Genomic DNA, 16,680 nt, shown 5'->3' on the forward strand with positions numbered 1-16,680 from the left:
AACAACAACAACAACAACAATCGATCAGGCCTTTGTTTTAGGGGAACTCCAGGAGGCGGAAGCTTGGAATTCCTGTACAGAAAGAGATGGATAATCTCAGCTTCTAAATTACATTCCACCCACAAAGCAAGGACTTGGGGGGCTCCTTGCTCCCCTTTCCTTTGCTATTTTAAGGGCTTATCATTTAGCTATACTTTTTCTTTCCTCCCAAAGCACCATAAATTGAGCAGGCAGCTTTGGGTCACTCCCTGCATGCAAAGAGGAAGGCTCCAGGGTGGTGGGATTTTTTTTTTAGGGTAAAATCCTATAGGAGGACACTAGGTGCATCGTTCCAAAATGAAATCTGATTTGAAAACGTAAGGCTGCTGCATGGAAGGTTTAGTCAATAATATTCTCCCCTCCCTTTGGCATTGGAAAATGTTTCCCAGTTCCTCTTTGTGAACAGCAGGGCATATCTGTGTGCTGATGACACAAGCCTGCACACCCTTCCCTTCTAACAATAAATGCCAACTTGATTTAGCATGAGTGGCTTGCTTTACACCGCTGCCTAGAACTCCCTGCACCGCTCTCCCATCTCCTTCAGTAGATGGTAAGACGGTGCATTTCCCTTTTAAGAGCTTACAGGCTGGGAGGGAATAAATAAAAAGGGGGGAGGAAACTAGACCATTACCCCTTTTAAACTGCAGCTCTGCCTGCCTGTCTCCCTTTAATCTGCACCCAAAGCTCCAGGATCAGAGGCTGACGTCACCCTGCCCCTGAGCCTCGCTCTCTGATTGGCTGGGGGTGACGTCAGGTGCTTTTTTTTCAAGGCATGACCTCATCCTCAGTTCATTTTTAGTTCTAAAGTGCAACCTTCTGTCTTCCTGGATCCCTTCAGCCCTGTTAATGCTTATCTGTGCCATCCACCCCCACCACCCCACATGCCTGCCCCTCACTTACTGGGCTAGTATTATGACTACATTTCAGTGTGGGTGCCTGTATGTGTTTGCAAGGGGCTAGAACTTGCATCATCAGCACTGGCACCAGCCTTGCATGGCTTCTCATTTGATCATTCTGTAATTGCGTTTAATTATCCTGACGAATGTGCAGAAATTTGCAATCAGCTGGAGAACCTCAGGAGCTCTAATTCCCCCGGCTGCAGAGGAAATACGGGAGGGTAAGTGTTTATAATGTTGTAAGGGAAGAAGAGGGGGTGGCCTAGGGTTTCTAATCATGCTTTGTATTTGAGTGACCCTGCAGATTTCTGCAATAGATCCTGGGGGTTGGAGCTGGGGAGAAAATTCTGATGTAGAGGTGTATTTTTTTATATAGATGCGTACTGCATCTTCCTGATCTTGACACCAATTATATATAATGCAACACACACACAGAGATATGCTGTGCGTTTGTATTTACATGCGGGGGTAAGATTAGGAAGATGCGGTAAGTGGTGCATGAATCGGTGATTGCAAGGCATGCGTTGGAGGGAATGGTTGGGGAGATGTAATTGTGAGTGTGTTGTGTTTATTACCCAGAGCCGATAGACGTTTTAAAAAACATTTGTTATTTTGCAAAACGGACTGGAAACTCACCTTGCGTGCGTACCCAAAACAAAAAAAATAAAAACCAAATCCCGTGCTGGGTGATATCATACAGGGAGCTGCTGACAGGGAACTGCATGCTTATTTAGATAGGAGTTCAAACAAAATCCTGATCATGCTGGGTGCAAATAAAATGACATGATCCTCCCGCGTGAGCTAAAAGCGTGTGTGTGTGTATGTGTACGGGAGGCGGGGGCGGTTGCGGCTGCAGCGTGGGGGAACATATGTTAGCGGTTTGCTATTCTAATGCCGTGGGGTTTTACAGAAGATCGGGGAAATAGCCGGGCTCCAATGTGGCTGGGCTTTGCAGGCAGTGTCTTACCAGTATTCTCCGTCCTGGGCTCAGGCTCAACGTTTGGGCGGCTGCTGGTGTTAACAGCCCTGTGGTTTCCCAATGGTGTGTCGCCTTATGTCCTTGGTGTTTCAAGGAACCCAAGAAAACGGGCGTGTGTGCAGCAGGAGGATTTCGCAGTGCTTCCCTGCCATTGCTCGAAGGGAGCTGCTAGCGAGCAAGGAGTTAAGCTTGCTACTTAAAATGATTCCCCCGCGTGAGCACGGATGGAGCATCAGCCTGCAACCATGGTGGTGTTTGTGCAGTGATTCAGCACTGAGAGCTGAAATGTTCCGAAGAGTTTAGATGAAAGATTCTTGGGGCTTTTTTTTGCTTATTGGTTAATAAATCCCTTAAAAAAATAAATGCTTGGTCAGTACTTAAAAGCTGACGTCAGTGCTTCAGCCTACATTATGGGAGACGCAGGGCTGTAATCTGTGGTTTTTGTTGTAAGGAAGGAGGTGCTGCAGACCTGCCTTCTGTTTAAGGACATTTGGATTTGCTGGGTGCAGATGATGATGCATGTTTATTATTTGTATTGCAGTAGGGCCTAAAGGCCCTAAGTGGGATCTCGGCCCCATTGTCCTAGGGGCGTGAACATACAGGACAAAAATAAGATGTTCCCCGTCCAAAAGAGCTTACAATCAGAAACGCACTGCAAAGTTGTCACTAGCGAAGAGGTTTTGGGCACGTAGATGGAATGATGACTGAATGAGGCTTTGTTAAGCGTATAAAACCAGTGAGGTCTTAAGTTCAGAATGCTAAAGATTTGGATTGGCTGTCTGATACACTTTTGCAGCTGAATAACAGGTGAGGTCACTGCGGCAATGAGATTGTGTCAATTGACTTATTTTAGCCTTAATTACTTTCATATAAGGCAAAAGCCTTGGGGGCATGGCTGTCTACACATTAAACAAAACCCTGCCCATAAACTCAGTACCCAGTAGCTCCCACTTAAAAGCTTGGCCTTGTCAACACCAGAAAGGGTTTGCTGTTACAGCTGTAGCCCTAGTGCACATGTAGCTTATACCAGCAAAGGAGTTCTTTTGCTGGTATGGGTTTTACCAGTTCCCTGAATAAAATAGGCTGTACTGGCAAACCTAGCCTGAAAGCCTTCGGAGCAGGGACTGTTTTTGTGTGTGCTGTGTTAGTACAGGTACTAGGTCAATACAAGTAATGGATCGGATTTTTTTTTTTTTCCCAGTGTAACTGTATCTACACTAAGGCTTTTGCTGGCATGGTTATGCTGGTTGGGGGTGTGATTATTTTTTCACACCCCTACAGATGTAACCTATATTGGTAAAACTGTCTAGTGTACACCTGGCTTCAGTCTACACATGAATTTTGACCTGGAGTTAACTCAAGGTGGTTAATGTTTGTAAAGTGTAGTCTGAACTCTCCACCAGATTTGTTCCAAGATGCCAACACTGAATGCTGCTAGGCTTTAACTTGCTGCACTTATCACATCTGATGGGCTTGTCTACACTGACACTTTACAGCGCTGCAACTTTCTCGCTCAGGGGTGTGAAAAAACACTCCCCACCCCCCTGAGCGCTGCAAGTTTCAGCGCTGTAAAGTGCCAGTGTAGACCGTGCACCAGCGCTGGGAGTTACACCCCTCATGGAGGTGTGGGCTTTTTTGCTATGCTGCGACTACACAAGCCACTAACGTTGCTAATGAAGATGTGCCCTTAGATTGCTTTGTCTTTACTAGCCTGCTAACTACCTCTAGTCATCTCTAACAGCATGCCTTTAAATCCTAGCCTGTACAAGGCTGTAGGTATGTACAGAAGTAGCCAGCTTTTTCAAAAGCACTCAGCAAAGGGAGCCGCTAGGTGCTGAGCACGCTAGAAAATATGGCCCTTAATGTTTATTTACACAGCACCCAACAAAGGGTGCTAGGTACACTGAAGGGAAATAATGCTTGGTGCCTGCCTTGAGAGAGTTTATAATCTCCCTTTGGACACCCCACACAGCTACTGATGATAAAATACAATAGGTATTAGGGTGAGACTTCTTAGTCATCCATCTCCCTTATTGCCAAACTACCTCTCGGTAAATTGGAGAGTCCTAGATTTAAAAAAACAACCAACCAACCCCTGGGAGACTGAACGTATTCTTCCCCGCAAACTGAAGAAGCTTCTCTTAGTATGAGTGGGAAGGAGCGATGTTCCACCTCATTTCCCCCCCCCCCCCCCATCAACAGACTAATATACACATACGGAATGGTTATAGGGGGCACCCGCTGGGTTTTTTAGAAGGCTGTTTGAGTCAGATCCTCAGTTGCTGTAAAGCTGGGTAGCACCATTGAAGTCTGGCTCCCAAGGTGGTGAGTGGGCTGTGCTAAGGTGCATGTGATAAAGTAGCAGATGTGTAATGAACTAAAGATCCTGAATGAAACTTGGAAAAAGGCAGTTGTATTCTGGCTCTCGGTGCCTTTGATTGATCACTTCCACTCCTAGGGCACCTATCACTATTGTATTTGAACAGCTATTGGAAACTGAAACCTATTGAGAAGGAGGAGGTGATTGAGGAAGGGAGCTAGTAAATAATGGCTTATGCTGGTGAGGGGTGGGGCGGTGGTGGATGAAAATAGTCTAAAGCCTTCATAGATCTTTTATCCTGAGCTGTGAGTTCAATGGCAACTGTAAAAGGTGATAGCAGGAATCAACAGCAGTGAGAGGTTCTCTCGCTTCCTTTCTGTTTAGCAGAATGCTACACACGAAATGCCCAGGTATAGTATTGGCTTTGAAACTGCTGAGTGCAAAACCTTTGTAGTGATTGCCTTTAATATTGGGGTCCTGGCAGGGAAGAGTATGCACTGCTTGAAAATGCTTTTTGCATCCTAATGGCTGCTGGGTTTTAAAACCTGTTTTTCAAGCTCGGAATTTCTTCTAAGATGCACCTGTCACACCTGATGCAAAGTGGGAAGAGATGCCTGACCTAATCAAGAGGGGTGGGGTGGGGAAGGGAGGTGAACAGGCCAAGATAATTCATTTGATAAGAAGCTAAATTAGCTCTTCCTTAGAGATTTTCTCAGGCACGCCTGGGAAGTGCCATGTATTTAGGAATGTGTTAGTAACTTGTCTTAGAACAGTGGTTTTCAACCTGTAGATCTCAGACCCCTTGGGGGTCCGCAGGCTATGTCTAAGATTTCTAAAGGGGTTCCTCCATTTGCAGTTTTTTAGGGGGCCTCAAATGAAAAAAGGCTGAAAACCACAGGCTTACAGAGCATCTACATTGCAAAAGACAGTGTACCAAGGCACTGTGTGATAATATGATAACATCACGATTCTGTCCTAACACAGCTTGTTCCTCCATGGGTGGAAAGAGCTAGAGTTGCGGTTGGGTTGCGTAACATAGTTGTAATATGATGCAGTCCCATGCATGCAGGCGAGACCCGATGCTCAGGCACAATTGTACTGTAATAACATAGCACCCCAGCATAGTAAACATTATCGTACTAATGGTCACGGAAACCAGAATGCTTTTCTGAGTGCTCTTCTAACATGGCTTTGGCCTGTCCACATGCTCGAACCACATTAGACACTTGTTTGGCTGGAGTGCAATGTAACCTATATTGAAACATTGGCTTTTTTGTTTAAACCTGGCTGGCAAAGCCATTATAGAGTATAGGGGGCATTATTGAGCCATAGCTGAAGCACACAGTTTTGCCACCAATTCTTTTATTTAACATACAATTTTACAAGGGCCAACAGCTTATCCCTTTCTGCTCCAGGAGCTGCGTATAGGAGTTCACCTCTTGTGGAAAGTGTTGCCAAGGAGGGTTCTCAGGCATTCAAACCTCAAAGCCCCCTGTGGATGAGCGGGACATAAACCAAACATAAGGACTTGTCTACCTGGAGAAATTGATCAGCATGGCTATAGCAGAATAAGAACAACTTTCCTGCCTAGACAAGCCCTAAGAGAAGTAGTCTGAACTAATGTGAGGCTCCCTTCTTTACCGCATGTGAAGTTTTCTACAGTCTCGCTTTCAAGACTTTACATTTGTGAGTCACAATTGTCAAAAGTGGCCAGAGGCTTTGGGTGCCCAACTTGAGATGCCTTGAAGGGGCCTGATATTTCAGAAAGTGTGAGTACCCATCCTTTCAAACTCGGGTCCTATGAAAGTACCCCAAATTGGGGCAGAGGGTCCAGAACCACTAGTCACTTCTGAAAATCTTGCTCCATTATGTCGACAGTCTTACAAAAATAAACAGCAAGAGATGATGTTAGGGTTAATACTAGGGTTGTGTTGCATGGAAGTGAAATTGGGTCTGAAATAAGTAACATAGGCTTTATCTACCCTAGCACTTCTGTTGGTCAGGGGTGTGGAAAAAAACACTCCCCTGACCAACAAAAGCACCGGTGTGCACAGCGCTATGTCAGTGGGAGAGCGTCTCCCGCTGGCACAGAGCTGCTACACAGGAGACCTTACAATGACGCAGCGGCAACAATACAGCTGTGCCACTGTAAGGTCCGTAGTGTAGCTGTACTGTATTAGTCACCGGGTTGGTGCTGGAAGCATTTCCTTGACACCCTCTTTGTTTCCTGTTCCCACTCCCATTGCATGTCTTCTTTCAAGTGCTCCCCAGGCACAAAATGCCCGGATGGTTCCTGTTTGCCAAGCCACCACCCTCTCCTCACTCACATCCTTGCTATGTATTCGCGTCCTCCAGGTTACCTACCGGGAAAAGTTTATGTCATATCCAACTCATACTTACGTGGCCATATAATGTGCACATGCCTAACCTAGGGACGCTAGTCTCTGATTGTAACTCATCTTTCCCCACCTTAGTGTGTGTGTGTCTGTCTTCACTCGTTGTCTCATCTAAAATAAACCTATCCATTCCTTGGGGCTGAGACCTTTTGTTCTTTTGGAACACCTGTAGAGCACTTTGGGGTCCTGTAACAGTAATTGGCAGGAGGAATTCTCTCCATTTCCATGTAACACGCTCAAGGGATTTACATCCTGAGTTCTAAAAGTAAAAGGGAAGTTGCTAAAGTTGTGGAAAGACTATAAACTCTCATATTAGGGCCTAAGGCAATCTCCAGCTGGAGCTTTGAAGGCAACTTTACTGTAGGGACAGATTATTCCACAATTGCCTGCTGCAGCATTTCTTCTACCCTCCCCAGAAGCATCTGGTCTTGGCCAGTGCCAGTGATAGGGTACTGGATTAGATAAACCACTGGTCTGATCCAATAAGAGCGCCCTACTGGAACTCTTGACATCCGCCCTCCTTCCCAGCACTTGCCCCTGAGCCTTGCTGGTGACCTTACCACATCTTTCCTGTTAGCCTCTGGCTAGCAGTGTGAGTCATCTGGCTAGTAGGGTTGTGGCATGCCTACATCCACCGTTTATAATAAATCTTTAAAAAAACTAATTCTTTCAGGAATATTGCTGCTGCAAAAAGTTAGCAAATTATATTTCAACTGAGGTTACAGAGGCTCTAGCAGAAATTATGGTGAAACTATACCAAGCTTTCAATCTGCTTATCCAAGCGCTTGTGGCCCGTGTCAAGAAGAGTGAAACAAAAATGCATGTAAGCCTGTGATTTCATAAGCTGCTCAACTCCCATTGACTTCCAAACCCTGTTAGATAGCTCTGACACTTTACAGCTGAAGTGAAGAGGGTCTATCAGTCTCCAGAGTAGTCTAATAAATAAAAACCAATGGAGGAAACATCAGTGGATGGGCTGGATTTGAGCAGCCCTTGTTTCTGAACTCCTTATTAATATGACTTATTTTCTTTGAGTTGTAGCTGGAGTGTGTATCTATTCCAACATCATCTGTCTTGGCCAGCAGCCCTCCTTGGAATACAGTTGTCCGCATGCTGAACCCTCAAGCTTTTGGGTCAAGAGATGGTGCCAGCACTGCTGACTTTAGGCCACTAAACTAGTGTATGAAAATTTTATATGTACACGGAAACCAAAAACGCTTTGCTAGTTTTTCTTTGTTCAACTTTCCCCACCGAGATTGTGAGAAGAGGGTTGCACTAGCCTGGCTAATGCCTAGCAAAGTTCAGGCACGTGCTGTGGACTTAGTCTTGTTTCCATTGACTTCAGCGGGACCACTATTGAGTCCTATACAGTAGCCTCCCACAGCTCTGCCAGTCCACCTTGGCTGAGACCCAGAACTCAAGCACAATCTCTCAGTACTGCCAAAATGGACTGAGTTCTTATTTACTTGTTGCCTGCTGTTCAGCATATGCTGTGCCGATCCTGGTGGAATGCAGCAGCACAGGCAAATGGTCAAAAGGAGCTTAGGACTCCGGTGTCAACCTGTTTAGGCCCAAAAAGTCTCTGACAAATTGTTATAAATTGTTGGGTTGAAGGCAGGAAAAGGGCAGAATAACCACCGAATCCTAAGTTACACTGAATATCCCACAAAACGAATCCATCCATTTACATGGCTGCATCTGGTTGCAGATTTTGCAGAACCTCACTGAATGTACATTCTCACAAAGCAGTTGTGCTGTACCACTAAATACGGGTGGAGGTGCGTATTCTGTTTGCTCATTAAACAATGACACGTGTCATTTCATGTGTCTTTGCAATACGTATCTTTTTATTTTGTCTGCCTTTGTTTTCTTTCTCAATTTCCATGTGCCTGGTGCCAGGGCAATCCTTTCCCAGGCAGTAATTGACACAAAGATGGGCTTGAGCTACGGCTAAATCCGGAAGGACTCTGGTAGAGAAGTGGGGAGGAGAGAGAACTTATTGGGGCGGCAGCAATGGGTCCTAAAGGACAAAACTTCTAAAATGCTTTTCATTACACCCGCTGAAGCACAGATGTTGGAACTGGCTGGATCATGCTGTAGAATCAGGTCACTCTTCTATTACACACTATGTTGTCTGAAACAATATGGCAAAATCATGTGTGCCTTGAAAAGTAAACACCCCCCCGGAATTGGGAGGGGAGAATAGAGGTGTGTGTAGCCCCCTCCCTCTTTTGCAGGTGAACTGGTTAATGAATGAAACGCATTTCGCCATCTATTACACTACTGGCTCCTCAGGAGATGGTCTGTGCTGGAAAGTGTGCAATATCCAGCCCCCTTTCAGTGCGGCGAACAATGAGATTTCTTATTCAGGAAAGACAGCCAGTGTGACGACAGCAAGTCCTGACTCTGTGTGGCCACTGCCCATAAATTGGGTTTCGGATGTACAGGAGGGATGGAAGAGATGAGAAGTCACTTGGTTTGACCTCCATGATTTCAGAGTGACTAAACAAAACCACCCTATAATACATCCCAAGCCCTAAGCAAAAAGGTGAGAGCGGGATATCGCTGCATACCAGGTGTTCCTCATCCTACCGGGTGTATTCTTCTAGATCTAGGTGAACCACTCGAAATCTAGGAGTCGTGGCTTCCTTTTGTGGTTCTGACAGGAGGGTAGAGCGTCAATTGACAAGTACTAGATTGTTCCCCTGCATTGGGGTAAACTTCCTTTTGGTCTACAAGGATTTGGGCAGGATGTAAACAGAGCCAAACGTCTTACATGTGACTAGACTTGTGGATCTGCGATCCCTTGGAAGATTAGCGTAGCATCTTTTTTGGAGTTGAGCTTAATTTCTGGATTTTTAGGATGCCTAGAAATGGAGGACCAGATCCTCAGATGATGTAAAATGGTGAAACTCCCTTGACTTCTGTGCTGACTTATACTAGCAGAGAACCTAAGCTGGAGTCCATTCATATACCACGGTTTGCAATGGGTGTCATTAACAACCTTGCTCCCTGAAAGGTTTTACAGTTTCTAAACTGTTGTTTCTGCTAAACAGTGGATTCAATTTTTATCTTTTTCCTCATAAATGTGAGGAACTAATAACGCTATACAGTGCAAATGGGCTACATGTAGCATTGCACCTCGGTCTTAACCTGCTGCACTCCCCTCTGTTTTTTCCAGTCCCCAGGTTCACCAGTGACTGTCTGTCACTCATTCTGAATAGCTCTAATTTAGACAACATACATTTGGGACTTGGTTGGGACCCACAAACTCATTTCACCTGTGATTGTTCTTTAGTGGTGAAATGCTGAGGCACTTACTCACCTATATCATCCAACCCTGAAGAGCTTCCATCTTCGACTCCTGCAGCTCAGACCTGTGCATCATTACCTCTTGTACATAAACATTGTGGGGAATATTCTTAGGAACAGCTATGAACAGAACATTGCGCTATCCTTTTCCCAGGAGGCTGAACATTTATCCGGTGTACGTTTAGGGTGTCCAGGGCCCCCGACAAAGGGAAATAGGCCAGTCTCACCACAATACATCAAACCATTCCTATTGCAGAATGGTGATCAAGCCACTGAAACCTTCCAAGTTAAACCCTGATATTGCCACCTCTGATAACATGTGGGTACCCAAAGGAGATGCAGGGGGCTTGTCACCCATGAGTACCCAAAGGAGATACAGAGAGCTTGTCAAATATCAAGCATTAGGGAGCTAGTATAGTAGAAGTGCCGAAGTGTAAGTCTGAATTACCTTTGTCCCTCACGATGATATGTACAGGCACAGGACAAATACTGCAGTGTAGCCCATTCCCTCACCCCAGCTAAGGTGTGTGAGTAGTGGGTTGGAGTAAGAAGTGCTTTCAGCTCTGAGACATGGGACTTCATTGTTCTGAGTGTGGGGAGAGCCTTGTGTTAGAACATTGTGCTAGTTACCATGTTTTCTAGGAAGCTTTGCCCTGAGCGTGGGCAAGGACAATTGTGGTTAAAACATGGTCATGGCAAACCCTAGGGTCTCTGCTGTCATGTGTTTTAAACATGAGTGTCCTGTTCACAGGAAGGGCTTTTCCCATTCTAGACAGTGCAAGATCATGGCTTCTTTTATGGCCACACGTTGCAGGGGGCATGTTATCTAGGCCCCCACTAAATACCCTGTTCTCCCTGCAGCGCCTGATCCTGTACCCTTCTGATTTCAATGTGTACTCTACATTGGCCACTAAGGGGCATACATGGAACATGTTCTTATAGCCTGTCTGGAGAGGGCTCATCCTCCTTCTCCCATTGCTCTCCTTGTCTGCTCAGTGGTATCTCAAGATTTTGACAGTCTACAGCTCAGCTCATCTTGAGGTGCTTGAGGCAAGTCTTGAGGTAGTCCATAAAAACCCCAGTCTCAGGCCAAAACCTGCGCCTATGCAAGTATGTGCCAGAGTTTTTGACAGGCCTCTCTGCCACCACTTCTTTGTGGTGCTTGATGCACTATTCATCACATTGAGCAGATTCGAACTCCTTAGTGCATGTAACATCCGATGACCAGAAATACTCTTGTGCTTTTGGACTTAGGGGTTCAATGAGACTCTTACAGAAAACCCAACATCCAAGAATGCTAATGTGTGTTGCCCATTTGGTGGTTCTTGGTGCACAATTCAAACCTTAGAAGTACAGATCTAGATGGTCCATGATCCATTTGCAGCAGAGAGTGGCATATGTAAAGCCCAGGAGGCTTCAGTTTCCCACCATGCGTCCCTGCCAACATTAAAACACCAGAAAGAAACCATTATAAGACTTGGGGGTGGGAATTAAACTATAAAGCAAGAAGAAATGCAGCAACATGGGGAAACGGGGGAGGGGAAGACTAAGAGATCCAGCAAGCACCTGGGCCTGTGTACGTTCAAGAGGGTGCTGACTGCCACTGGGCTGCCATGCTGAGCCAAAAATGGAAGCTCCCCTTCCAAACTTCTTAAGATGTTCTGAGATTTGTTTGCACACCTGGTGTGCTGCAGTAAGAGCACTACAACTTGTGCTTGGCCTTGGTCTTAAGGTGGAGGAGGTCAGGCAGTACAAAGGACCAAGTGAAAGATAGTCTCAAGTGAGAGATAGCGTGGTGGTTTCTCCTTTCTGTATTGGTTCCTCTGCCCATCGGTCTCTCCTGGGAGAATCCTCTCCAAGGTTAGATAGGGCATTGGACTGTGAGACATGGCTTCTTTTCCCAGATCTCTCTGATCTGCTGTGTGACCTTGGGCAGGTTGCCTTACCCTCACCCTTTGTCTGATCTGATCTGTTTTGATTGTAAGCTCTTGCTATATATATTGTACAGTGTTTAGCACTATGAGGCCCTGAGCTGGGCTGAGGTCTCTAGGTCCCACTGTAGTACCTACCTATCCCTGTATGGGGATTTGCTCTCTTGTAGTTATCCTAATGCTTGAGGTGGAAGGGCAATTCCCTGCCATCAGGCTTTTTTTTGAGGGATCCATCCCTTACGCAACCTAGAGGCAAGTCATTTTATCTTGTTGGGAAAGTAAAATATCATCCGTAGGTTTTTAATGGCCATTTGTTTTCATTACCCACCTTTCCTTTGAAGAGGCTAAGTTGGTTTTTGTCCCTGAGCTGACAGATCTTGGTGACAGTGTTTCAAGGTTCCGCTAACGAGGATCCTCACCCGGGATATGTTAATTACAGGGAATCTCCCTTTAGAGAGGGAGAGTCATTTAAGTGATGTTGAATCTCTTTTTAAAGGGCATCCCAAGTTAGCTGCTGATAAATCTCCAAGGGCCATCCTAGCAGTGGTACTTGATGCTGCCTCCTCCCATCACCACCCCATAGTCCTAACGTGCCCCATCCTGGCTGGGCGTTTGGGTGTCGTTCTCAGAAGCCGCAACTGCCCTTTAACCTAGGTTGTACGTGTTTAGCCTCAGTAGCAAAAAGGAGAATTGCAGATGGGCAAAGGCTGTAGGCTGATGTGTGACAAAGGGGGTGGAAGCAGCCTGTAGTCCTCTCTGTGAGTTCAAATCTGAGTCGGGGCATTCCTCTCTCCCTCCCTCCTCCCGACCCAAGCAGATTTTGAGGCTGGTTGGAGTCATATTGGCAGTGCCAGTGCAGTTAAGACAAGGCCAAGGCTCCTGCTGCTTGCTAGGTGCCTTTACTGCAGAGAAACCCAGTTAATGTCTCCATGGGGCTTGAGACGCAGCTGTTGCCTGGCAGCTACATGGTTGCTGTGGAAACCAGAGGTGCTAACTTGTTAATGAGCCCCATGTCTCTGATTGCTGCTGCAAAATACTAATAATTAGTAATAGTCCCATGATTTAGGGATCCCTCAGGTAGTGTGAGCTGGCAGAGGGGTTTGCTAAGTGCCTAAGTACTAGGAGGGATGGGGGGAGAGGAGATTCTTGGCAACGGTGCCAGAATTTACATCTTAATAAGCACCTGGAGAGCTCTGAAGCTTAAATGCTCCTGCCAGTGTTTCAGGCCATAAGCTGACAGTTACTTTCTCAGCAATCCTTCCGGCAGATAATCTCCTGCCGTCCCTGATGGCTGAGCCAAGAATTACTGACAAGTTCTGTCAACACCTGCCCTGTGCGCACCTTGAGAGGCTGCTTAGCCCAGTGGATAGGCACGGCGCTGGTCAGAGGGTGAAAAGACCTGAGTTCTGTCACTGTGTGATAGGCAAATCGCTTCAGCTCTCGGTGCTTCAGTTTTCCCAACGGGGATATAATGATGCTTTCCTCTCATTGTAAAGCACTTTGAGGTCATGGATGAAAAGAGCTAGGTGGTATTCTCCTTGCCCCTTTGCTTCCTTGTGTCCAGATGTGCACTGACCGTGTTTGATGGGGAAAACTATTTGCTCCATCACTTGTTTTCTGTCTAGTCCACCCAGTGCAGGACTGTCCCCTATAGTATATTCTCCAGTATTCTCTCCAGCACTACATACAGGCTGGAGTTATCTGCTGTTGCTGCATGTCCAATGTTTAGGCTTGATCCTGCCCCTATCAAAGTCAATATGAGTTTTACTTTTGATGGGAGTACAGTTGGACCCATGGTAGTCAACAATCTCTGGCATTTCAATATGGTTCTCCGGCATGGGAGATCTCTGGTAGAAGGTAGAAAGCAGCGTGTGAATGAGCCCTTTCCATAGATGGCCCTTCTGCTTGCTACTGGCTGGGAAGGGGGAAGAGAAAATAGAGGGAGAAACACGAGCTAGTCGTTGGCCTTGCGAGGGTATAGTTAACCTTCTTTCAGATTGTTTCCCTTTCCCTGAGCCTTGGCTGCTCCCATCTATATTTAGGATTTACAGGAACAACAAAGGGGAGCAGAAAACACCAGGGAAGGGAGCAGGAGTGGATGGGGAGAGCAGAAACAAAAGGGCCAGAAACAGGCTGGGGCACGAACAATGTTGAACCCACTACTACTTGGGCATTTGGGTGTTGTTCTCAGAAGCCGCAGTTGACTTGCCAAAGGTAGCAAGAGGGGCAGTTTTGAGGGCAGGAGTGGCCAGGACGTTGCTATACCGAGTGGGTGGGTGGGTGTGTGTACGCGCTGCTGAGGCCCATTGGTGTCTAATTGCAGTCAGAGTGCAAGATAGAGCGGACCTGAGAGGCTGAGTTCTGCCTTTGCAACAGCACAGGGATGAATTCTGGCTCTGTTCTTCTCCAGAGCTTCCTATGTGCTTGCCGAGCCTGCCAAAATAGGTGCGTATCTAGGGTGCATGAACCTTTGCATGGCTTCTCTAAGTGTGTATGACTGTGGGTGCAGAACGGGTGCTGTGCTATATTATACGCAGGGGTGTGTGAGATGTTGATTACTCCAATTGTGGGGGAATAATCTGATTTGGATGTTGGTATGGGGGCCAATACTGTCTGAATGCAGCTGCCCATGCGTTGCCCCTTCTCGGGGACATGCCTGAGGGCCCTTTATGGGGAGGGAGAAGGATGAGGACAGATGGCTGCCTATTGACTGGAGTTCCTCACCCAACTCCACGTTCTGAAGGTCAGGTACCACCTTCTCTGGCATTCTTCAAGATTTCCCACAGCTCTCATCTTGAGGCTTCCTGGCTAGGTGTCTCCCTGAAGAAACCACCTGTAATTTGTGAAAGGTGTTCTCTGGAGGGTCCCGCATCAGCGGCAGGAAAAAGAAGCAGTCTGAACCCTAAGGTAATGAGGGGATATGAGGGCTGATAGGGGAGTTGGAGACCTGAATGGGCAGCCGAAGACCCTGGGCCTGATTCTCCATTTTCCCCCACTGGATATAGCCACTTGTGCACCTGAGCAAATGAGCGCTCAGGGCAGCACAATTCAGGCCCAGGGAGCCTAGTGTTTCTAAGTTATTGCATAGAAATGTTTGGCCCCCACTTTGGGCTTGCATTGCAGGACACGCTCTGCTGTGTGTGGTTAAACCCCTGGTGCTGACCCCTGTGCGATTTCTGATGTGTATTCAATGGAGTTGCATGCCAGTGATGAGTCTGCCCCATTGTCTTGAGATGGGGGATGCGTGGGGAGCGTAAGGCACACATGAAGCTGTCTCTGTCCCTGAGCAGCAGTATGGCGCCTCCTGCTTTGCTGTCCCCATTCAGCTAAGCCTGTGGCCCATCTCCTCATTACAGGCACTTCAGGGAGACGTGGGATTAAAGGATTATGGTAATGTTCTTCAGGAATGCTCAAGAAGATTAAGGCAGCTTTAATAGACTGATAAGAGAGGGACACAGCTTTGTTTCTGAAACCCCAATTTAGGTTTCAGGTTAACCTTTTCCCCTCCTTTAGAGCTTGTGGTCTTTTGTCATGGGGGTGAGGTAATGGGAGACCTCTCTGGACCTTGCTCAGCAGCATCCACCAGCCATTCCTGCTCCTTCACTTTGACCCAGTTGGCAAGAAGGAAGAAGACACTTCCCTTATTTCGCCTCTCCTGGTATCTCCCCAGTTAACTTCATGTTAAAGTTTGTTTGTACTCTTAAGAGAGACTGTAAACCACAGCACTGCAGGGTATCCGGCTCAGTGTCTTTCAGTGACTATAGACCAAATATCCTTCGTTTACAAGTAAAAATGTTTCTCTTCTTGCTGCCAGCCCTGCAAGCCAAGCCAAGCCCAGCCTGTGATGTGAGAGTCAAGCTGGGCTCTGTTGGCCTTGGCTCCACTAGTTTTCCTTGCATGCCTCCCTCACACTTTCTTGCGATTGCTGTCCCCACTGGACAGTGTAGCCCCACTGGCTTTGGCAAGGTTGTGAGCAATAACATAGAGCAGATAGCAGCCATTGGTGTTTTTACCAGCGTGTCACCGAGATACGCTCTCACTGTGGCTGCACAGCGTAGTGGTAAAACACTGACCGCCCCTTCTGCTACTTCCTGGTTGGCAGGACAGGAACTCTGTTTTGTGTGTACAGTGCCTAGCACCATGGGGCCTTGATTGCTGATCAGGGTTCCTAGGTGTTTCTGCAATATTAATAACTAGTGCCAGGAGCTTATGTCTGTGCTAGCACTACTGCTGTTGTTACCGTCTGTACAGCTGAACCAGGTGGTAGCAATGATGGGAAGCTTGCGGGGAAGGGCGGAGACTAGTGAAGAGATGCAGCATTTTCTGGTTCCTGCATCACTAGCAATAAAGATTCTGCAAATGGAACTTAGTCTGATGTTTCAGCAGGACCAGACTTTAGCTCACTCTCCCATAGCAATACTGACACTGCAGGGCTATCCGCAAAAAAATAAATAAAGCTGTCAAAATTTACTGTAGTCCAATGAAGTCAGCAGATGTGATTCTGAATTCATACAGGAAGCAGATCTACAGTACTTCTGCATAGTCTCTCTCCAGAGCAGAACCTCACTTGAAAGAGGATGCTGCCCTGATGCCTGCCCGAGTGGATAGCTTCCTGGTGTCCATTTCTGTGGGGAGATAGGGAATACATGATCAGGGATCGTGCCAGTGTCTCTGTTTGGCACCTGGTCGGCACAACATGGCATAATTTAATTGTTTGTATTTCTTAGCACCCAGAGACTACAGCTGAGATTGTGACCTCATTGTGCTAGGCACTCTACAAACACGTAGAGAGAGAGTCCCTGCCCTA

General features: G+C 46.7%; 1 protein-coding gene across 1 annotated transcript in view; it reads left to right on the forward strand.

The window, feature by feature from the left end:
- Positions 1-931: 931 nt before the first annotated feature.
- DUSP8 (dual specificity phosphatase 8) overlaps positions 932-16,680 on the forward strand; it is an 87,333-nt gene continuing 71,584 nt past the window's right edge. The window contains exon 1 of the mRNA XM_034770301.1: positions 932-1,156. The gene's annotated coding sequence lies outside the window, so the exon portion shown is untranslated. The remainder of the gene's footprint in view (positions 1,157-16,680) is intronic.

This window comes from Trachemys scripta, chromosome 4 (assembly GCF_013100865.1).
Source record: "Trachemys scripta elegans isolate TJP31775 chromosome 4, CAS_Tse_1.0, whole genome shotgun sequence".
Classification (NCBI taxonomy): Eukaryota; Metazoa; Chordata; order Testudines; family Emydidae; genus Trachemys; species Trachemys scripta.